The 20,953-nt window shown below is 35.9% G+C and overlaps 1 pseudogene; it reads right to left on the bottom strand.

The window, feature by feature from the left end:
* Positions 1–13,396: 13,396 nt before the first annotated feature.
* Positions 13,397–18,852, bottom strand: LOC127538735 (ubiquitin-conjugating enzyme E2 D1-like; annotated as a pseudogene).
* Positions 18,853–20,953: the final 2,101 nt, after the last annotated feature.

Raw genomic sequence — 20,953 nt, 5'->3', positions numbered from 1 at the left:
ATCCTTTACCAGAGACATAGATATGTGACTGTTGGCAAATCAGAACCTTTCTGAGGCTCAGTTGTCTCACCTGGAAATGGGTCTTAGAATAATTAATACCAATAGAATCCACCCATGGAGTAGAGTTGTAGTAAGCATTGTTAATAAGATAAAACATGCATGATAGAAGCAGCAGTGCAGAAGTTCTGGAGATAAGGACCCTCTTCTCAAGACATTTGTCCTTTTCCTTTTTATGTTCCCAAGTACAAATGTAGGAATATGGGAGTTCAGCTCGAAAAGACAACTTTTGCCTTTCTAAATTACCAACTTTGTGACCACTCTTACAGTATTTATTACTGCTAATATCCTCATTAATCACTTCTCTGAGAGAAGGTAGAAACTTCTGAGACACTGCGAATGGGAAAAAAAAAATGATTTGGAGATAGCAGTTGAGAAGCTAACAGCTGAACTGGAAGAGATGAGAAAGAGAATGCATCTGATTGAAAGCAGAAATCTACAGCTGGAACAGGCTGAAAGGCAGAGTTTGAAATCAGTCATTGACACAAGGTAAGAGAAGGTTTCAGAAGACTGGCTTTCCTCCTTCTTATTTTTAAAGATGTGAATCTGTTCCATCAAGTAGCTATAGTGATGACATAGTTTGGATCTTCTGAACAACAGGGATTTGATATCCCTGTTAAACAGTGACTGTTGTTTGCTTCTGCTGTTGCCAATGGGGCTAGTCAGATTTCTTCCAAAAAAATTAACTTCAGGATTTACTTAAAATATGAAATGGAAATTTAATTTTATTCATTATCTCATTCTACCATGGTCATTGTCATGAAATTCAAGTTTTCAAAAAAAAAAAAAAAATCACAAGACTCTCACTGCTGTTTCTATTTATTTTTCTGATGTTTCTTCATTCAACAAACATTTTGCAGCTGCCAGGAATGGGGTATTCTACTAGGCCTTGTGGGAGATAGAAAATGACAAATTATAATCTTTTCTGTCAGTCATTTGAGAGTTTCCTGCATAGTAGAGTAAGATGTGATAAAGGTAAAACAAGCACAATTAAAGGGTTTGAGCACTTAATGGAGGAACCATAAAAAAGACACCGACAAGGAAGATTAAACCTTGAAATATATGAGTTGGATTCCAACAGGTTGATATGATGAGAAAAGTATTTCAGAGCTAAGGGGGCATCATGAGGAAAACTGTTGAGATGAGGAATGTGGAACACGTACAGGGAATAGTTAGAACAGCCCTGTGGCTGGACATTGTGACTCACATGCCCAGAATTCTATCAGTTCAGAATGGCATTCACCTACATATGGACTCTTCTCACTTTTTGCCTTGTTGGGTCCTCTCCTCTACACAGGTGCCAGGAAAACCTCCTTGCCACAAACTTAGAAATATAATCAGGACTAAGAAAATCAGGCAAGGAATTCTATCAGGAAAGGACATTGGATTACTTTTATAATCTTATTTATTTTTTCTACTCTGCATATTAAACTTTTCCTTCACTAGAAATCTAGAAATTAAAGAAATCGGTAAATATTATCTTGGGGAAATCTGTGATTTAATGTTATGCCTCCTTGCAACTGATTTTAACGGAATAATGCTCTCTATATAGCAAATCTTCTAACTTTTTTTCTTAATTATACTCTAAAACTGAGAGTCTATATCTGCTCAGAGCAGAGCTTCAAGGGAGAACTGCAACATATAAGATAGAATTCTGTGCCCTTATCCACAATATTTGTTTAAAAAACAAACAAAAAAAAAAGAGAAAACATCCAACTCTGTTGTGTCAATGTAATGCTATAGCTATGAATCCTGCAATAAATCCAGAGGATCACTGATCTTAAGCAGCAACCAAGAAATATAATCAGGATCTAGAAGATCAAGCAAGGAAGGACTTTAGAGTACTATGAGTTCTTTATGAGGGTTAATCTGGGATACTGCCCCCTGAGATTGGGACTGCTGTCACAGGAAGTCTGGATGATCAGATGTTTAGATGCCATGGGATTTCATGCACACTGCTATACATGCCATGTAGACACTCGCTGCCCCAGGCCTTCCATTCTTTGTATATCTCCTATGGAATTACCAAAGGCTGCCTATCTGTGCTCTGTTGTTCTCTTAAAAGGCCATTTCTGGGGGCAGCTAAGTGGTGCAGTGATAGAGCACCAGCCCTGAAGTCAGGAGGAGCTGAGTTCAAATCTGACCTCAGACATTTAACACTTCCTGGCCATGTGACCATGAGCAAGTCAATTAACCCCAATTGCCTCCGGGGAAAAAAAAAAAAGGTCATTTCCTTCTCCAGCAATATATTTATTGGTTCTTATTTCAGCATAATCCTGCATACTCTATATTCCTGCTTATATCTAAAATTATTTTAAGTGTTAGAACAGTACCCTAAGTATTATAAGAACTTATAATAATTATAAGTATTATATGTTTTTCTATTAATGTTTTTCCTATATTATCCTTCTTATGTTCCAGGTTACCCACTGATGTAGAGAAGACAAAGACCAAATTAGTTCGTTGAGCAGGAAGAGCAAATTGAAGGGGAAAATGTTGTTTCTAGTAATGAATGTTTGCTAAATATATTATTGCTGAGTATTAGACTTGTTTTGGTTTGCTTTTACAAAGGTACAAGTTCTGCTCCATTAGTTTCCCTCTCTAAAGCCAGGAGCCAGTCATGGGCCTTCTCCTTGTTAATTCTAAGATCAAATTGCCCCACTTGTATCATTAGACTCTTGACACCATTTAGTGTATTGTGTGTCCATCGGTGTATGGATATATGGTGTATGAGGATGTTGTACTGACTTCATTTTAGGATTGTGGCTCCTAAAAACATGTACTTCATTGTAGCTGTTCTGTTATATTTATAAGTCATTTACTCCCTCTTGTACTCTTTAGTCAGATATGCTCTTATCACCCTTTGAATCTCTCATTGCTCTATTTTAAGACATATGACAAGAATTTTGAGGCAAGGCATAATCACATGTTTTATCTCACCAAGTCTTTGGTCCTTGTGAGATTAATTTGCCTCCTTATTTTAGTTCCTTTACTTCATTTTGGTTACTCCCTTGTTCTTGTGATTTTTTTTAAAAAATCACTACTTAGTACTTACATCATTTTAGACATCAATATTTAACTCAACATTTCATTAAAAATTTGCATCAAATTATGATTAAGATCCTTTGACTTGGACAACTTGTTATATGCTGAGGGAGATTCCATGGAATCTACTTTTGTCTGTTACTAGTTTTTTGTTTTTTGTTTTTTGTTTCTTTCCCCCAGTCCTACAAGGGACAAAATACATTTTCTTTTTCTTTTTCTGATAACAGAATTCTTATCCTGCATTTTCAATAAAGCATGAAACCTATTGTCAGATTGAGGTGAGAATTTCATTTATTATCTAGTTACCTCTGGTTTTCTCTAGCATTTTTTCCCCTTTTATTCTTAAAATTTTTACTCACGATGCCCTTTTTTGTTACATTAGTCCTTTCTGATTATGTCCTCCTGTGTCCAGAAAACTATCCTTTATGACAAATATTTTGAGAGAGAAAAAAGCAGTTCAGCCAGACCATGTTGACTATGTGACAATAGGGACAATGTTCTATATCCAGAGCCTGAAGAGACTGCTTCAATGAAGTCTTCATAAGTAGCCATTCCAGTCATCAGTCTCCACTGATTTTATCTTGTTCTCCCATAGCTCATATTGTGGTTGATAATCAGTGTCACTTCTGTTTTCATCTCCAAGAATGAGGATCAGTCTCGAATTTCCCTCTACCCTCTTTGCAATTCTATTCACAATCTCCCTTTTACAACACTGATTCTTATAAAGTATCTTAAGAGTTATAACCCTAATGTGTTATTCAGTTTTTCCTTTCCCTTATCCCTTCTGCAAATTTCCCTAAAATATTTTCCCCAAGTTCTTTTTCCTCATCTGTTATTTTACCAATCAATAATGGCTAAAGGTAGTTTATAATGTAAAATAGCTTTTTAATATATAAAATGGAGCTAATAAACCGTACCTTTCTAATAGTGGGAGTTCTTTGTAAATTGAGATGCAGCATATATATATATATATATATATATATAATGATCACTTCATTATCCACAGTGACAACTTAAAGGTGAATATAGTGATGTAAAATAAGAAAGTGGAGCATACTGGAAAAATATAGTTTGAGGTTTAGGATCCTCCTATTAGACCTTAAGGTTTTTGAAATTATCTAATGCCTATCAAAGTGTTCTGAAAAGAATAAGCACCTATTAGTTGCTTAAATTATATCAAGAAGTAAAAGAGGTTAAAGATTTGTAGACTACATAGATATCTCATGCTTAGTTATCACAAATATTTTTTTCAAGTTAAGTCAGAAGACAATGGATGTGGGGAGTACAGCATGACATTAAACAGAAACTTGTGCTTTAACAGAGAGTAAACAATTAGACTCATCTTCCTAAATCCAAATTTGGCCTCAAACACTTCCTAGTTGTGTCACCCTGACCAAGTCATTTAACCCTGTTTGCCTCAGTTTTCTTTACCTTTAAAATGTGCTGGAGAAGGAAGTGTTAGACAACTCCAATATCTTTCCCCAAAAATCTCCAACTGGGATCATGATAAGCTGGACTCTATTGACATTACTGAATAACAAACACCAAGAGCCAAGCGCTAAGCATGGATGCTCACCGTACACAAAAAGTCCTTGCACCCTAATGGAGGAAACAACATGCCAACAATTATGATATATAAAGAACAGAAGAAGAGAGGATTTTTATGAAAATATTGTGACAGTAGAACTGACCAGGCCTGGCAAGACTGGATATATAGAGTAACCCTAAGAGGACAATGGAAGATGACATTGAGATTGAGAGCATAGGCGAATAAGATAAGGAAAGGCGCCTCCCAAGAGTGTCACATGTAATTCAAGATCATTTCAGAAAGGTAAAGATGAAATAATAACTGGGATCACAGTACCTTCAACCAAACCTCTTTAAACAAGTTGTTGATACCAATTAAAATGAGAGTAAATAAAAATAGGGATTTTAACTATTAACATTTCCTAGAGGGGGCTCTTGCTTAATCAAAATACAAAGCAGCCTAGAAACTGCTAGTAGTCAAGACAACAATATTTTCTCATTTGCAAACATCACAAATCAGCTAAAAGAACACTAACGATTAAAGAAAAAAAATGGCACATGGTCCTCTAATAATGGTGCCAAAAGTACAAGTTAAAATGATCTAAGGCTAGTAATAAAAATTAATAACAAAGAAAATATTTAGTATTTTATTTTAAAAGATTGTTGAAAAGAATATCAAAGGCTTGGAAACGTTTCTTAGGGTGACAACATTAATATGTGACTACATACTACTAATGAGACATTTCTTAGTATGTATTTCCTTCACTAAATGAAGGAAAATCAGAACTGCTCAATTTTTTTTTCTCTTTTCTCTTTCAAGAAGAATGAATATTTGGACTTTGAAGTACAGAATAAAAAAGGATAGTATAGGACCAGCAATCAGAAGTTCTGAATTCAAGTTCTGACTCTACCACTATTTTAGGACTACAAGCAAATCATCTCACCTAATCAGTAAAATGAGGAATTTTGATTGGATTTCTAAACTCTTAACATTTATAATCCTGAGCCATCAGCATGGAAAACCAAGACAAATGAGAGTACAGCAGAGTATGTAGGCTTTTTCAAAAAAGTACAATTCATAAGGCCTACACAAACTAGAACTAAGATTTATGTGCTATAATTGTTGATCTAATGCTGGTAGGCTGTAAAGTTGCCACAAGATTATATATAAAAAACATTGCTTTCATTTTCACATGATAGACTGGTAACCTTGAGTTTGAGTCAGATAAATTCTAGGACTTCTGTGAGTGCTTGGAGAAATGGTGAATTATTATTTAAATTAAATTTTATTTTTGCATAGAATCACCTTCTCTTCCTCACCTTCTCACTGAGCAAAAATGAAAAACTCCTTTTACAAACATGTATCATCAAGTAAATCTAATTGCTGTGCTATCCCTGTCCAAAACACAAAAACTCCTAAATAAAACAAAAAACCTTCAATCTGTGCTGTTATCATTCTGTCAGAATGTAGGAAGCAGATTTCCCCAAAGTCTTCTGGAACTATGGTAGGTCTCTGTGTTGATTAGAATTGTCTTTACAATGTTATTTTTAATGTATAGGTTGTCGTTAGTTCATTTTGAGATGTAATGATTATTAAAAGCCAACATAAGTTTTACCAAGTCAGTTTATCCTCATTTTCTATAGTAGTTTTTATATATTTGCATTTACTTCCTTTACATTTATTCACACTCTTTATATATGTGTACACACATATACACTGTTTCTCTCATTATAATGTCAGCTCCTTATTAGTAGGGATTGTTTAATCAATTGTATTTGTATCTCATGTCATTTATGGATTTCTTGACGTGATTACAAGAATGGTAATTGGGAAAAGTCTATAATATGGGACATCTGGATTATAGAGTAAGGCAGGTTATAAATGTTTCTCATGCTATCCATGTGGACAAGATTAAAATATATGGGCTAATAAGATTCAGAATTCTTTGCAGGATAAAAACCAAAATAGTGTTTAAGATTAATGACAATCTACAGGCAAATTTATATATTATCCTAGGACTCTGCTCTTTGTCCTTTTTTGTTTTGTTATTGCATGAAGACAGATGGCAAGCTTGTCAAGTCTGAAGAAGATATAAATATGGCAAAATAATTGCCATGTTGGACAACAAATTCAGGACTAAAGCTACCCAAAGGATCTCAAAAAGCTCGAGTGATGAAATGTAATAAAGTTGTTGTGTACATGTCTTCAAAACATTACTTCACAATTACAGAATGGGTGACACTTTAATCTGGCAAGAATTTGAGTGAAGAAGCTCTGCATTTTAGTGGATGTCAAAGTTCAGTATGTCAACAGACCTTGCAAGAAGCCACTAAAAAGTGTCCAAAGAAGAAACTGTAAGCAGGGATAAAGCCCCAAGCCAATCCCAAACCAGGAGTGCTATTTAGAGGGATTAGGGAAGTTGAACTGGAAATAAGGTTCCAATTATTAAACACATAGATACGTTTTCCAAGAATACCCATGTTTGATTTGAAAAGCAATTTATTGTAAGATTTTGACTGCAACTTATGATTGATGTGTGACCTTAGGCAAATAAATTACTCTTTCTTGTCATCAGTTTCTTCCTCTGTAAAATGAGGGAATTAGAGTATATGACCTTTAGAGTTGTGATTCCCCAGATTTTTTGTCTCAAGTCTCATAATCAGTCAATGGTCAGTTCATTAGAATCTAATATAAACATTTGGTTAAAGAGGCTAAAAGATCTCCAAAATTGATAGTGCAAGCAACGGAAGTAAATGAGGCAAATATCAAAGAGTTAAAAAAAAAAAAAAAAAAAAAGATTGAAGCAAGAATTTTTTAAAATTCCATCCTTTTTTGAATTCTTTAACACACACATAAATTTTCCCTTCAGCTGCAAACTTACAGCTAAAACAAAGCAACCAAGCCTAAAGCTAGCAAAAAATAATAATAGTGTTTTATTGTGTATGATTCTAATCACAGATGTGCTTTGCACTTAAAATAGGAAAATCTGAATTAAAAAAAGTAATCATGCAAAATGAGAAAGGATTCTTTTAAAGAAAAATTTAGGGTCCCTTTCAATGAATGGCTCTACTCCATTTAAGTAAAACTTTTACATAACTCTTTACACACATATCTTCTTGATTCAAATGAGATACAATAGTATAAAGTCTTTTAAACAACTTTCTACTATTACTCTAGTTATAAAAAATAAATGAATAATCTTACTAAATACAATTTCATTTTAGCAAATACTACCTCACTTTCCAGAGGCCAATTTCCCAAAAATCTTCTCAATGAAGAGAATTAGGAAGAAATACCAAAAGCCTCTCAGCAGTCAAAAGAGATGTTATAAAATCCACACGCTAATAATTCCGGGATTGTACTTATTATTGAATAAAGAAACAGAATATATTGCAAAAAACTGATCATCCATTAGACATAATTCTAATGAGGTAAGAGAATTGAGGATAAGAGATCCCCTAACAGCAATAGGATCCCCTTGACTAGTTGAGTAGTTTTTGCGAAAGAATTTACAAACCCCAATGAACACAGGTGAGAGTTTTGTGGCAAGAACAGGTTTATTGACACTAAGAAAGCAGTACACTAAGAAGACAGTTTTCTTAGTGGGCAAAATCCTGTTAGGACTTCTGCAAAGATGGGGTGACAAACCTTTGCTTATATTAGGTTAATCTTGGCCTGGAGCTGGGGAGCAGATCCTTGAGTGACTGTGTCTCAAGCTGAAATTTCCAGTTGAATGAGATTACTTATTTTAGGAGTTTCCCTTATGAGCAAGAGTGTGTATCCCTCCCAGGGCCTGAGGATTTGAGAATCAGGAGCACCCTTCCACCCAAAGGGAACACAATTTACATCAGGGCCTTTCCAATCCTTCCCCCCAAAAGTTTATATCAGTTTTGCAAGTTTGCTCAATCTGATTTTTCAGCTCATGTGAGATGTAAAAGAAAACAATGACTTACACTGATGTAATACTGTGTTTCCCCAATAATAAGACACTGTCTTCTTATTTTTTTGGACAGAAAAACACCAGAGGGCTTATTTTCAGGGGAGGGCTTATTTTAATGAACATTGACAGCAATTTTAATAAACAGGTAAATGTGAACAAAAAAAAATGTACCTTTATTCAATAATGATCGTGTCATCTTCTTCAGCAACATCGTCATAAGTGTCCATACCCTGAATTCCATCCTGGATGTCTTGCACTTCTATTTCCTTCAGAAGAAGTGGACCCAATCTGTCATGTCCAGCAATATAGCTCTCTTTAAATGAACATGTCTTGTCCAGGTAACCTGCTCGTAGTGCCTTGGCAACACAGCTGTCAGTAATTTTATCCCATGACGTCTTCACCCAAGTCATGACTTCTTGCAGACAGGGCTTCACAAAGTTTCCATGCTGATTTCTTTCCATTCTATTTTCAATGTAGTCATTGACTTCCATGCACAAATGGTCCTTGAATGGCTTGTTTATTGCAATATCAAGAGTCTGGAGATAGGCAGTCGTTCTTGCAGGAATCATTACTTGATCTATTCTTCTCTCTGCAAGGAAGTTCTTCATTTCTTTAGCGCGGTGAGTGCTGGCTGAGTTCTTCTTTTATCCTCCATCATGCCCCCTGAGTTCTTCTTTTATCCTCCATCATGCCCCTTTTATCCTCCATCATGCCCCCTCACTCCCGCTTACATAACGGGTTTTTATGTTGTCCTGCCTCAGCTCTCCTCCGCGGCACTGCTCTCAATGGCTCCAGCAAGCAAATCACTGGGAAGAACAGAATGACACGCTCACTGCTGCAGCTCTGATTGGATGCAGCTCGGAGCGCGGCGTGCATTTCACCTGGGGGGGGAGGGTGGGGGAGGAGGGAGACGGTGCATACAGAGGGTACTGTAATGTAGTGTGTAGTGCAGGGGATCACCTTCACTACAGTAGCAATCTCAATAGGCCTTATTTTCGGGGGAGGGCTTATTTTAGAGGAATCTTACACAGTAAGGGGAGGGCTTATTTTCAGGATAGGTCTTATTATCAGGGAAACACGGTAGCTTTAAGATTTGTGTTTTCCACAGTGAGCCAGTAATATGTTATAGCTTCTAGGGGAATATAGCAATAATGTTAAGGTCCCCTGACCTTAAAGGGCTTCTGTCCTAATAATTTGTCAGTGATTCTAATGTCTTTTGGCTTTGGAATCTATGATCCCGCGGTCCACCCTCCCCAACCTTGGAGTAATATTATTTGGGCAATCTGTCAATGATTGTTGAAGTCTTCTGGCCTAGGAAGATAAAACTATTTATTCCCTTTAACTTTAAGGAAGATATATTAATGATCCTGAGACTCTTTAACTTAGAATACTATTGTTCTGACAATCTTGTTTGTCAATGATTCTAAAGTCTTCTGGCTTTAGACAGTCCTAGGTCAGCTGGTCAGTGATAACCAATTTCCTGAGACCACTGCTCAGTTCTACCTCCAAGCCATAAAATTAGCATATCAATGACATGAACCAGATAATACATAGGATCTCAAAGTAAAAAATAATCATGAGTATAAATTTTTAACTAAATGCCTATCATTTCCTCCAACTTTCAAAATCACTGTGATTTTTAATATCCACAAACTATTTTGATTCTCCAAGACTTAGTTTTATCATTTTAGCTAATGCTCCAGAGTTTCAAATATTTATTTATATTGTTATCATAGCCTAAGACTGATGATAAATATTTTTAATTTCCCCATTTCTTCTTAAATTTCCAATTAATCTTTGTTTTTGAAATACCATTAATTTCTCTTGCACTTCTAATACTAATTGCTATTATTTATATGGTGTTTTAAAGTTGGCAAACTCTGCAAATATTATCTCATTTGAGCCTCACAATATTACAAGGGTCCTCAAACTACGGCCCTCAGGCCAGCTGCTGTAGCGGCTGAGGACATTTATCCCTCTCACCCAGGGCTATGAAGTTTCTTTATTTAAAGGCCCACAAAACAAAGTTTTTGTTTTTACTATAGTCCGGCCCTCCAACAGTCTGAGGGATAGTGAACTGGCCCCCTATTTAAAAAGTTTGAGGATCCCTGTGTCTAGGAGGTATTATTACAGATGAGGAAACTGAAGTAGAATAATTAAATGATTTGTTCAGAATAAATGATTTGCTAGGTGTAGTTCGTAGAATTTGAGCTCAGGTCTTCCTGATTCCACATCTAGTATTCATTCTTTTATGTCACCTGCCTCTAAATAGTATGAATTCTATTTGTGAGATGCTGGAGGCAATGATTTAGATTTTAATGCTGCTCCCTCTATATTTATCCATAGTCACCAGAGAGAACTTGAACTTTCCAATTTGAGGAAACAATTTTCAAACACAAAGGATGATTTGGTAAAATGATTTGTGATTAATATAATCACCCAAATCATTCAAAACCACAATTTTTGAGAAATCAACCAATTCATCTGCACGATCTGAGTTCTAGGCATGACAAAAGTTCCTACTGACCTCACAGTAGAGAGCTCTTGAATTTAATTATCATAACCTCATAATCCATACCTTTAGTGTTACTTGATTTGGTTTTCATCATTATGCCTCTTTCTTCTCACTTTCCCCACAGATAAGTTTCTCTACTTCATTTTTAACACCTTCCCCTCACTTCCAACCTTTTTTTTTAAGGTGAGGCCTTTGGAAATATCAGTACAGACTCTAGAGGGACCATGAAGAAGACACCCATTTCTCTGCTTTGGTTATCTTCTCTATCTGTTCCCCATGCTTGAAGTGTTATGCCACAGTCTCTTTGAACTGTTCTACCTCAGTTTCCCTGCACTAATTTCCCTTATTGTTCTGACTGAGTTTCCCTGAATTGTTCTATCTCAGTTTCCTTAACTGTTCTGCCTCAATCCCCTTAATTGTAAACCCCTGCTCTGGTTCATTAAGACTGAGGACCATATGCTCTAAGGTTATAAAATGTCAATGTAAGACTCAAGATAAGGGAGAGAACAGAATTCCTGACTCCTAACTCCTTCTGCCTTCAAGAATTTATGACACTACCCTCTAAAATATTCCAAAAGATAAGACTATCCCAGATACCTCATTGACATCTTTACTTCTGTCTATTCAGACATCCTGATTCTGGCTTTTAGTAAGAATTTATGGCTTCCCCCTCCTGCCCACCCTGATCCTGATAGAACCATATGGGTCTGTGAAGAAGTATCCTGCTTCGTTCTCCTTCTTTGTCTGTAAAAGGTATATAAAGATTTGGGATTCTCCCATTCATTGCTGGCTTCTTTGAGATGAGAGTTCTGTCCAGTTAATTATGCTCTCCAATTAATAAAATATTAAAAACTCTCTAATCTCTAGCCTGCCTCAGTTTCTCCAGCATTACAGAAGTATTCTCCTTCCTCTGCTCCAACTAACTAGTACTATGTAGTACTTCTAGGTCTACACTCTAGGACAGCTAAAATATCTTAGGGTCATGGAAACTTAGCAAACCTGGATTTAGTCACACTTGAATCAGAAGTCAATTTGATTAATTTCTTATCCCTGGATTGAGAGGCAGTGAACAGTCAAATGAAGATAAACACTTCAAGGACAGACAGACAAATCTCTGACCGTGGATGAGAAGCAAGAGATTCTGGAAATCAAAAGGAAAGGATATGACTAAGAAGCAGGCAATATGTTTGCCAAAGAAAGAAAGCAAGGTTGTATGGCAAAAAGAATCCTGATTTTGGAATCAAAATACTAAAAGATGAATCCTGGTTTTGGTACTTGGGCAAGTCATCTCCCCTTTAACATATCTGTCCCTCAGTTTCCTTACCTATAAAATAAAAGGGAAGGACTAAGATAATTTTTGTAGTCCCTCTCAAGTCTGAATCCTATGAATTTGTCTATGTTCTTTGTTAGCAGAAACATATAAATGTTATGTGTAAAACCAAGCACAAGTTGGCATGCTATATCCTCTTTTATAAGCACAGGATATGAAGTACCTGAGGGGGGAAAAAATACTCTGACATTTAGTGGGAAAGTGTCATTAATGATTTTTAAAAATGAAGCCTCTCTTATGATTAGTTTGAATGTTTTATAGTTTAAATTTTGAAACCCACAGCCTGATATCATTAATAACTAACAGGTATTACAGATAGACAATAAAAACAACAAGGAAAATCATGTTTACCAAATGTACTAAAAAAATCAAATGTGAATAGCAACAAATAAAAGTGACACATCTTCCTACTTAGTGCAATTCACATTGCAATAAAATCAAGTCAAGTATGCAACAAAATGAAAACTAGTGTTTCTCCACAATCAGCATACTGAGAATTACAATGTAAAAGATCATGTTAGGTTTTAAGAATCTGCAGTCTATGAAGTATGCTAAGCAAGAGGAGGCAAAGTGTTCATTCCTTTCATTAATAGAGTTGAACTTGTCAATACTGTGCACAGGAGAAGACCGTCAAATGAGTTTACTTATATAGCAAATAAACCATATTTAGTCTATACAATAAAAAAATAAAACAGCCGACATCTTAGACAAATACATACAGTGTCTCATGTAAAACCATATATTATCAGCAAAAAGTAATTTGGTTGCTTTATAACTGTATTGTGGATGAAAAAAAACATAATAAATATCTTTTGCAAAACATACAAAAGGATAATTACTCTCATCACAGTCTTAAGGTTATTTTTGGAAGTTTGTTTTGTCTTGCTCCAGAAACACATTTCAAATGGGTAAAAATCAAAGTGTTTCAGGGTTCACTGGAACTTTTGGTGCTCGATTTACTTTTAATATTGAAAAAAAAAATTAGAATTTACTCTGAGTCCATTCCCTCGCATGTCTGTTATATTTTTTCCTTGTCTGATTTATATATCTGTGCAATATCTGGTACTAAGGGATCATCCAGATTTGGATCACAAAGTAGTGAACATATGGACCACAGAAGTTTTGATAGAGCTAGTGATCACTGTGACCTCAGGATTTCAAGACAAATACTTCCATTGCTATTTATGTTGGTGGCTTAAAAGGGTAGTCTGTTGGGAAATGTACAGTGAGAAAGAAGCGTCCACGTTGATATGTGCTGTTAGGAGGTCGCATGATAGTTGTTTGCCAGTGGAACAGGCCATCTCCCACAGTTCCTGCTGAGCCTTGGACAGGAGGCTCACGCTGCAGATCATCTAATTCCTTCTGGATCCGCTTTAGCGCCAACGGTCCGGGTGGGTGGTGGGTGGACAGTGCTCTCCTCCTGCCTCAGGCCGCCACAGGTGAGGGCAGAGTGCTGCTGCGATCGCCGAGAGTGTGAGGAGCGCGCGCCCTCTCCCCGCCCCCACCCGGCTTAGCAATGGTTCTTTTCTTCTCGGATTGGACTGGGACTTCCCTGCGGCTCCTGCTAAGGAATCTTCTTAACGTCTTTTCTTACCCTCAAGATATAACTGCCCCATGAGACAACATTTGGAAAGAGGCAACAAGTGGGAGTATAAAAAAGTGTTCACGTTAGGAAGAATCCTGTAAATTGTTGGTTCAGTTTCCGAGCTTCAGTTTTTCCATCTGTAAAATCGGTGTCCTAATAACTCCTACTCGACAAGGTTGTTTCATGTATTTAGAGATTATGAGTATTTGTGATGGCGGCATCTATTAAAAATATTTTATGAATAAGTATTTTATTTGGGATATTGTAGGCAACAATTTAGTCTGTGATGACGATTCCTATTCCAGTGTTTATATTGGTGGAGTTCTCTAGGACATTTGGAGGTCTATAGAATTAGGACATTTGTTGTCTGTTAATCCATGAAAGATAGTGGATTTCTAATCTAATTCTAGCTGGTCATGTGTTGTTTACGTATTCTGTGGGTGTTAAATTTTTACAGCAAATAATGTGTTTAACTATTTACACCATTTTCTTGCTTGCTTGTTGTTGCTATAGTTGTCATTAAGAATTTTTTCCTTAACAAGTTCACCTTTTTGCCAGTAATTGCCCTTGCTCATAGGTTTTTCCTTTTGGAATTTGGGAGTATAAATCTAATTGGCCTCTTTGTTCAAATCACTGTGATATTAAGTACACATCTACAATAGAAAGTTAGAGATTCAGCACTAAAAAAGATTTTGTCACTTAATCCAACTTCCTCATTCCACTACTGAGAAATTAAGGCCCAAATAGGTTAAATTACTTAGCCAGGGTGAAAAATGGCAAAGCCAAGATTGGAAACCAGGTCCTCTGACTTGAAATACAGCATACTTTCCACTATGTCCCACTGCTTCTAATTCTAGCAGATCTCTTTGTTTTAGTATATTTTAGCCACTTTGCTGTTTTAGGTTTTGTTTGTTTGTTTATTTGTGTTAAGGTTACCAGTATATCATAGAACTTCATCCCTTCAGATAATAACCCTTAGGAAATCATGTATTTATATGGTGACATGTGTATATTTTTTTTAGGTCCCTAGACAACAGTGAAAGAAGTCAAGATGCCTTTGGATTGGAAAACATTATGGAGAGTTAACCCAGATGACTTGCTTCGCCAAGAAGAATTAGCCGATGAATTACTGGTTTCTCTCTCTAAGGTATTTTTAAAAATATATTAAAATATTCAAGGTTAAAGTAAAATACTCTAAAAAGTCATGGACTTTTGAATTGTTAGAAATGGAAAGATCTTTTTACTATTATATTTGATTGATTTAAGTTTTGTGCAGAAAATAATTCCCATTAATCGATAATAAAACATACCTTTTTCCTCAGGGAAGAAGTAAGGGAATACTAGCACCAGAATACTATATACTCAATCAAAAACTACTATTCTATTGTGTATTTTTGCTTTAAAAGTTTCAATGAATTTGTTTTAAAAAAGGAATAATAAATAATGCTTGCTACTTTGTTTATATAGATTGAAATAAAAGACCTAAAAGATGAAAATCAAAAAAATGTGGTCCATCTTTTCCGAATTACTCAGTCTTTAATGAAGGTTTGTATCAATCAGAATAATCCTTACTGATCTTTTAAACTATACCGTGAATAATTTACATCACTACATACTAATAAAACTCAACTCCATTAACATTAATTAAATGCCTACATTTGCAAGGCAATAGGAATTTTAAAAAGGGGGTAATGGACTGTCACATATACACATATTACTGGAATAGCAGAATTTGAAAGTGGTAAGGAGAGTTAAGGTGGAAGAAATCCACTTACTGATGGAGGGCTCCAGGAAACTTTGTGTAGGAGTAATATTTGAATATGGGTTTTGCAGAATACAAGAGAAGAATTTCATTTAGAAGAAATACCTTTGGAGAGAATCAATTCTTAGTCTAGGGAAAAGCTTCTTAAACTGTAGGTTGTGATCCCATATGGGGTTATGTTACTGAATGTGGGGGCTATGAAATTATGCTTTGTTATCAGTAAATGTTTGATTTATATACTTATTTTATATACCTATATACTTGGGGTCATATAAAAATTTCTCAGATACAAAGAGATTGTGTGTGAAAAAAATTTAAGAACCCCTAGTCTACAGGACAATATGATTGATAGAGGCCAGGATAAGGGCCAGCAGTACATAATCTAGTATAGCTAGAACATTGAATATATTTGGGGAGTAGAATAATAAAAGAACACATACAATTAGGTTGGAGTTTGATTATGATGGATCTTTTGATATTCTTCTTTTGTATAATATATGATCGTTCTCCTGGAGCAGGTTTCTTGGAGATGTTTCTGCAGGCAGCCTTAGTTTCAGTTCCAAGTATAATCACTCCAAATACAGCCAGGAGTTAAAATCCAATCTTTTATTGTCTCTTCCGAAATAGCCCGGTTAGTTTCTTAGAGGCCTATCTCTCTGCTTGGTTCCAAGAGCTCTTGCAGCTTCTCTGCCAGCTTCTACCTCTAGTTCAACTCTGACTCATGGCTTCTCAATTTCCAACTGACGCTCCCCTCTCAATCTTTTCAGCTGAACTCTTCTGACTGAGCTCAGCTGTTTTTAATACTCTTTTAAAGGTGTAAACTCAAAGTTGACTACTCCTCTGAGAGTGGGATTATAGGAGATGTGAATTTGGATATCTCATACTGAACCCTGAAATCTCCCAAGTGTGTGAACTGATGTGTGAGCTAATATGTGAATTCTCAAAGGTATTAACTTAAGCATTGTTTCTATCAATTCCATTGAGCTATCATCTTGTTTCAAGTTCTGGCTCATAACAGGTCTTGAATAGCAGGATCAAGAATGCTTTATATGGGAGACAAAAAGAGCCAGTGAAAATTTTTTAAGTAAGATGTGACACTCAAAGAAGTATATTAGGAAGCTTACTTGAATAATATGAAACCAAAGAGGAAGATAATGGAAGTAAGAAGACTTATAAAAAACTCTCATTGTGGACCAGAAGAGATTATGAGGACCTGATCTAGCACCTTTCCTTCAACAAGGAAAAGGGAAAAGAAACCCAGAATATTGTGGAGATAGAATTAACAGAATTTGATAGTTGATTGGATGTGGGATGAAGAACCAAGGAAAATAAAAGAGAACTGATATTGAGCCTTAATGCCTGGGAGTCTGGTGGGCTTCTTCATAGAAGTAAATAGGGCTAGGTATGGGCAGGAATTTTTTTGGGGGGAGAAGTTAATGAGCTTGGGGTGCTATTAGAACATCTAGAAATGTAGTCAGTAGGTAAATATGGAACTAAAGTTGTGGAGAGGTGTTGCTACTGGAGGTGAAGATGTGCATGTGATCTTTGTAGAAGTGATCAGGGAAGCCTTAGAATTGAATGAGATCTCCAAGGGAGAGGGAGATAGGAGAACATGGACAGAATACAGACATACGGGATAACCCATTTTGAAGGCGGGAAAGAATAGCAACCCACAAAGTAGAGAAAGAACTGTTAAACAAAAAGAGATGATGTATTAAAAAAGGTTTGTATATTGTAAAACATACTCTAATTATTACTGTTTGGCCCCAGACAATATGCTAGATCCTGAGATTACAAAGAGGTAATATAGAGAATTTATATTCCATCTGAAGAGAAACAGAGATAAAAAGATTAAAAGTTCTCTGAGTGCCTCCAGAATTATACAGATGATATTGAGAGAGGGCAGAGAAGGGAAGAGAATAAGCATTTATTTATAGAGCACTTACTGTGTTTCAGCCCCTCCTAAGTACTTTTGATTCAATCATCATATAGACAATAGACTGCAAGTGTTTAAAGAAAGGGAGAAGTCTCTGGAATCTGGAGCTCTTAAAAGAATTTGGGTTGCAAATGTGTTATTTTATATACTGTATACAAAGATAAAATAATAAAATATTCCCTGCTTCTTCTGATTAGACTGAGCTAAGTGAGGAAGAACAGATATGTTTTGGGGAGATGCTCGATGTCAAATCATAGAAAAAGAACTGTTGTGTTTGCTGACAGTATTTGGCTTGGTTGAACTTGTATATGATTGATAGGAGATTAGATTGCAGGGGACCTTGAATCTATCGATTTTATTCTGTCCATAATTAGGATAGGTTTTGTAGAGATATTTGAAAGGAGAATAAAATAATGATATCATCATTAGATTTAGAGTTAGCAGGGTCTTTTGAAACTATTATAGTCCAGTCTCTTCATTCACCTTATAGTTGGGGATACAGATTCACAGTGTCCAAGGTCATTCAGAGCCAAAGTTCAATAGCAGGTCTTCTAGCTCTGGTAGTCTTTGTGCCATTCACCACTGACTCTCCCAGATTTTCTGGATATGTAGAAAATTTCCATCTCAAAGCTTATGTTTAGGGCCCATCCCACAGGATTGTTGAGAGGATCAAATAAGATCATATGTGTAAAGCATATTGCAATAATTCAAATGGTATATAAATGTCAATTAGTATTATGGCATAATTACTTTAATTTGCAAGATTCCTTTAATTAGGAAGTCATTATCATGTAATGCCTTATGTTGTCTTTCAAAGCTTTGCTGAAGGAAGATTAATTTGACAGTTGTGAAGTGGCTATAATACAGTAACAAGAGTATGATGAACACTTCTATGGAGAAGAGGATTTAGTTTTATTTTGACTTCTCTCTAAAGTGTACTTTTGGATCTTTTCTATTTGGTTTATACAGTCTTCAAGTGGATTAGATTTCTCTCTCTCTCTCTCTCTCTCTCTCTCTCTCTCTCTCTCTCTTTCTCTCTCTCTCTCTCTTTCTCTCTCTTCACACACACACACACACACACACACACACACACACACACACCTTTTCAAAAGACTGAGGAATTTAATGAGGATTGCTTCTAAGATAATTTCCATTGCGACACAATTCGCTCACTTAAACTCATAATAACTTCTATGAATGGATACTTAATTTCTAGTACAAATCCTGTTATGCCGGAGAAACTGAGGCAGGAGAGAGATTAGAGAGTTTTAATATTTTTATTAATGGGAGAGTAAGATTGACTGGACAGGACTCTCGTCTCAGATTATCCAGTCAGACAGAGATAAGTATACTGGGACCAAGGAATCCATATTGGTCCCAGGGCTGGAGGACCCAAAGAATCCAGCGTCCAGCATACAGCTGCCAGACGCCATTCTCCAGAAATGAATGGAGGAACCCCAACTTCTTAAATACCTTTTTGGAGACAAAGAAGAGAAAGGGAGGGAAGGTTTTTTTATCAGGGAGGGGAAGCCATAAAACCTAAAAATTCCAGAGACAAAGAAGATATCATGGGTTGATCTTGGAATATTTTAAGGGATATTGTAAATCCCTAAAAGAGTCAGGAGATCTACTCTTTTATCTTGCTAATTCATAACCCAAGAGCGAATAATCCTTAGTTTTACTGGGTCAGAGACAGAACAGTTAAGGAAACTGAGACAGGGAAACTGAGTCAAGACAGTTAAAGAAAACTGTGGCATAACAATCCTAAGTATACTTCTACAAAGGGGAAAGAATTACATCATAAATCCTTAACTCCCAGGAACCAAGTTTATACAATGATGCATGATTTAACAACTCTGATCTACAAACAAGATGAGAAGAAAGGAGAAATATTAAAATTTTCTAATTTGACTTTAAAATGTTTCCCAATCAAACTGCTACTCTCTATGTCACCAGTTTTCTTATGCTATACTTTCCTCTATATGAGTTAAGTCAGCAATACTGATATTCTTGCTACTATTCCCATGTCTTTTCAGTGACTGTTTTCCATATCTGGAATACTCATCATCCCCCATTTCTTTCCCCTCCCCCCTACTTCTACTTATTGGATACTCTGGCTTCTTTTGAGACCCAGCTCAAACTTATTTTCTGCAAAAGGTCTTTCCTATATTTCTTACTGCTAGTGCCTTCACTCTGAGATTACCTCCCATTTACCATGTTCAAATAGACAGATAGATTGACAGATCTATTCATAGATCTACCTACCTATTGATCTTGTTTCTAATTAAATTGTTGGCTTGGCTGTTTCTTGAAATGCCAGCTTCCTGAAAGCAAGGGCAGTTTTTGCTATTCTTTATATCTTTAGTCTTTAATTCAGTGCATTTTAAATAGTAATTGATAAATAGGTGTTTGTTGATTTATTGAGTATATTGGAGTGTCCAGAAGAGGGAAGAGTTATACTTTACTGTAGAGGCTTAGCTATAGTCTTCATTGGCCACCTGCCAATGAGAAAGCTGATGAAGTCTCTGCCCTGGCCTCTCTGCCCTGGCCTTTGGCCCCAGGCCTGGCAAGAAGAAAAAGGCCTAGCTTATTGTGATATATATATATATATATATATATATATATATATATATATATATATATATGTGTGTGTGTGTGTGTGTGTGTGTGTGTGTGTGTGTGTGTGTGTGTGTGTTTTCTCTATAGTCTCCTTTCATTTTAGTAAATAGGGTCTGTCAAAAATATTCAGTGTTGTTGTAAGAGTGCCTGTAAACTGTTTTTCAGCTTTTTCTAATATTTGGAGGCAAATTCATGCAAAATTTCAATAGAAATTTACTTCCTGAATGTCATCAGTTACATTTTGCCCTGATAAAAGCTTAGGAAAAGCCTGCATGGTTCTTCTCAAGTTCATCAGCCTGCCTGGAAAATTTTCTTTTTACTCAGATTCTTCTTTTGTCATATAAGTCCCTCAAATGTCAGAAAGACAGAAAATAGCTGTGAAATATTAATATGTCCTGATATGTGTATCCAGATCATGATGAGAGGATTCTGACAGAAAGTAGATCATCTGTTCAGAGGCTCTTGCAGTGACCTGGTTGGAAACCTGGTTGGAAACGTTGAGGCTTGTAGAAGATGTAGCAGTTTGAAAAGAAAAGGGGGCATGATGGATCTGGATCAGAGCAACATCACAAAGGAATTATTTCTGCAGCTTGGTAGTTATCATTTATGGGGGTAAGAGCAAAATGTCAAAGAGGA

Source organism: Antechinus flavipes, chromosome 5 (genome assembly GCF_016432865.1).
Source record: "Antechinus flavipes isolate AdamAnt ecotype Samford, QLD, Australia chromosome 5, AdamAnt_v2, whole genome shotgun sequence".
NCBI lineage: Eukaryota > Metazoa > Chordata > Mammalia > Dasyuromorphia > Dasyuridae > Antechinus > Antechinus flavipes.
Note: the sequence above shows the minus strand (reverse complement) of the source record. Positions and strands in the feature narration are given on the sequence as shown.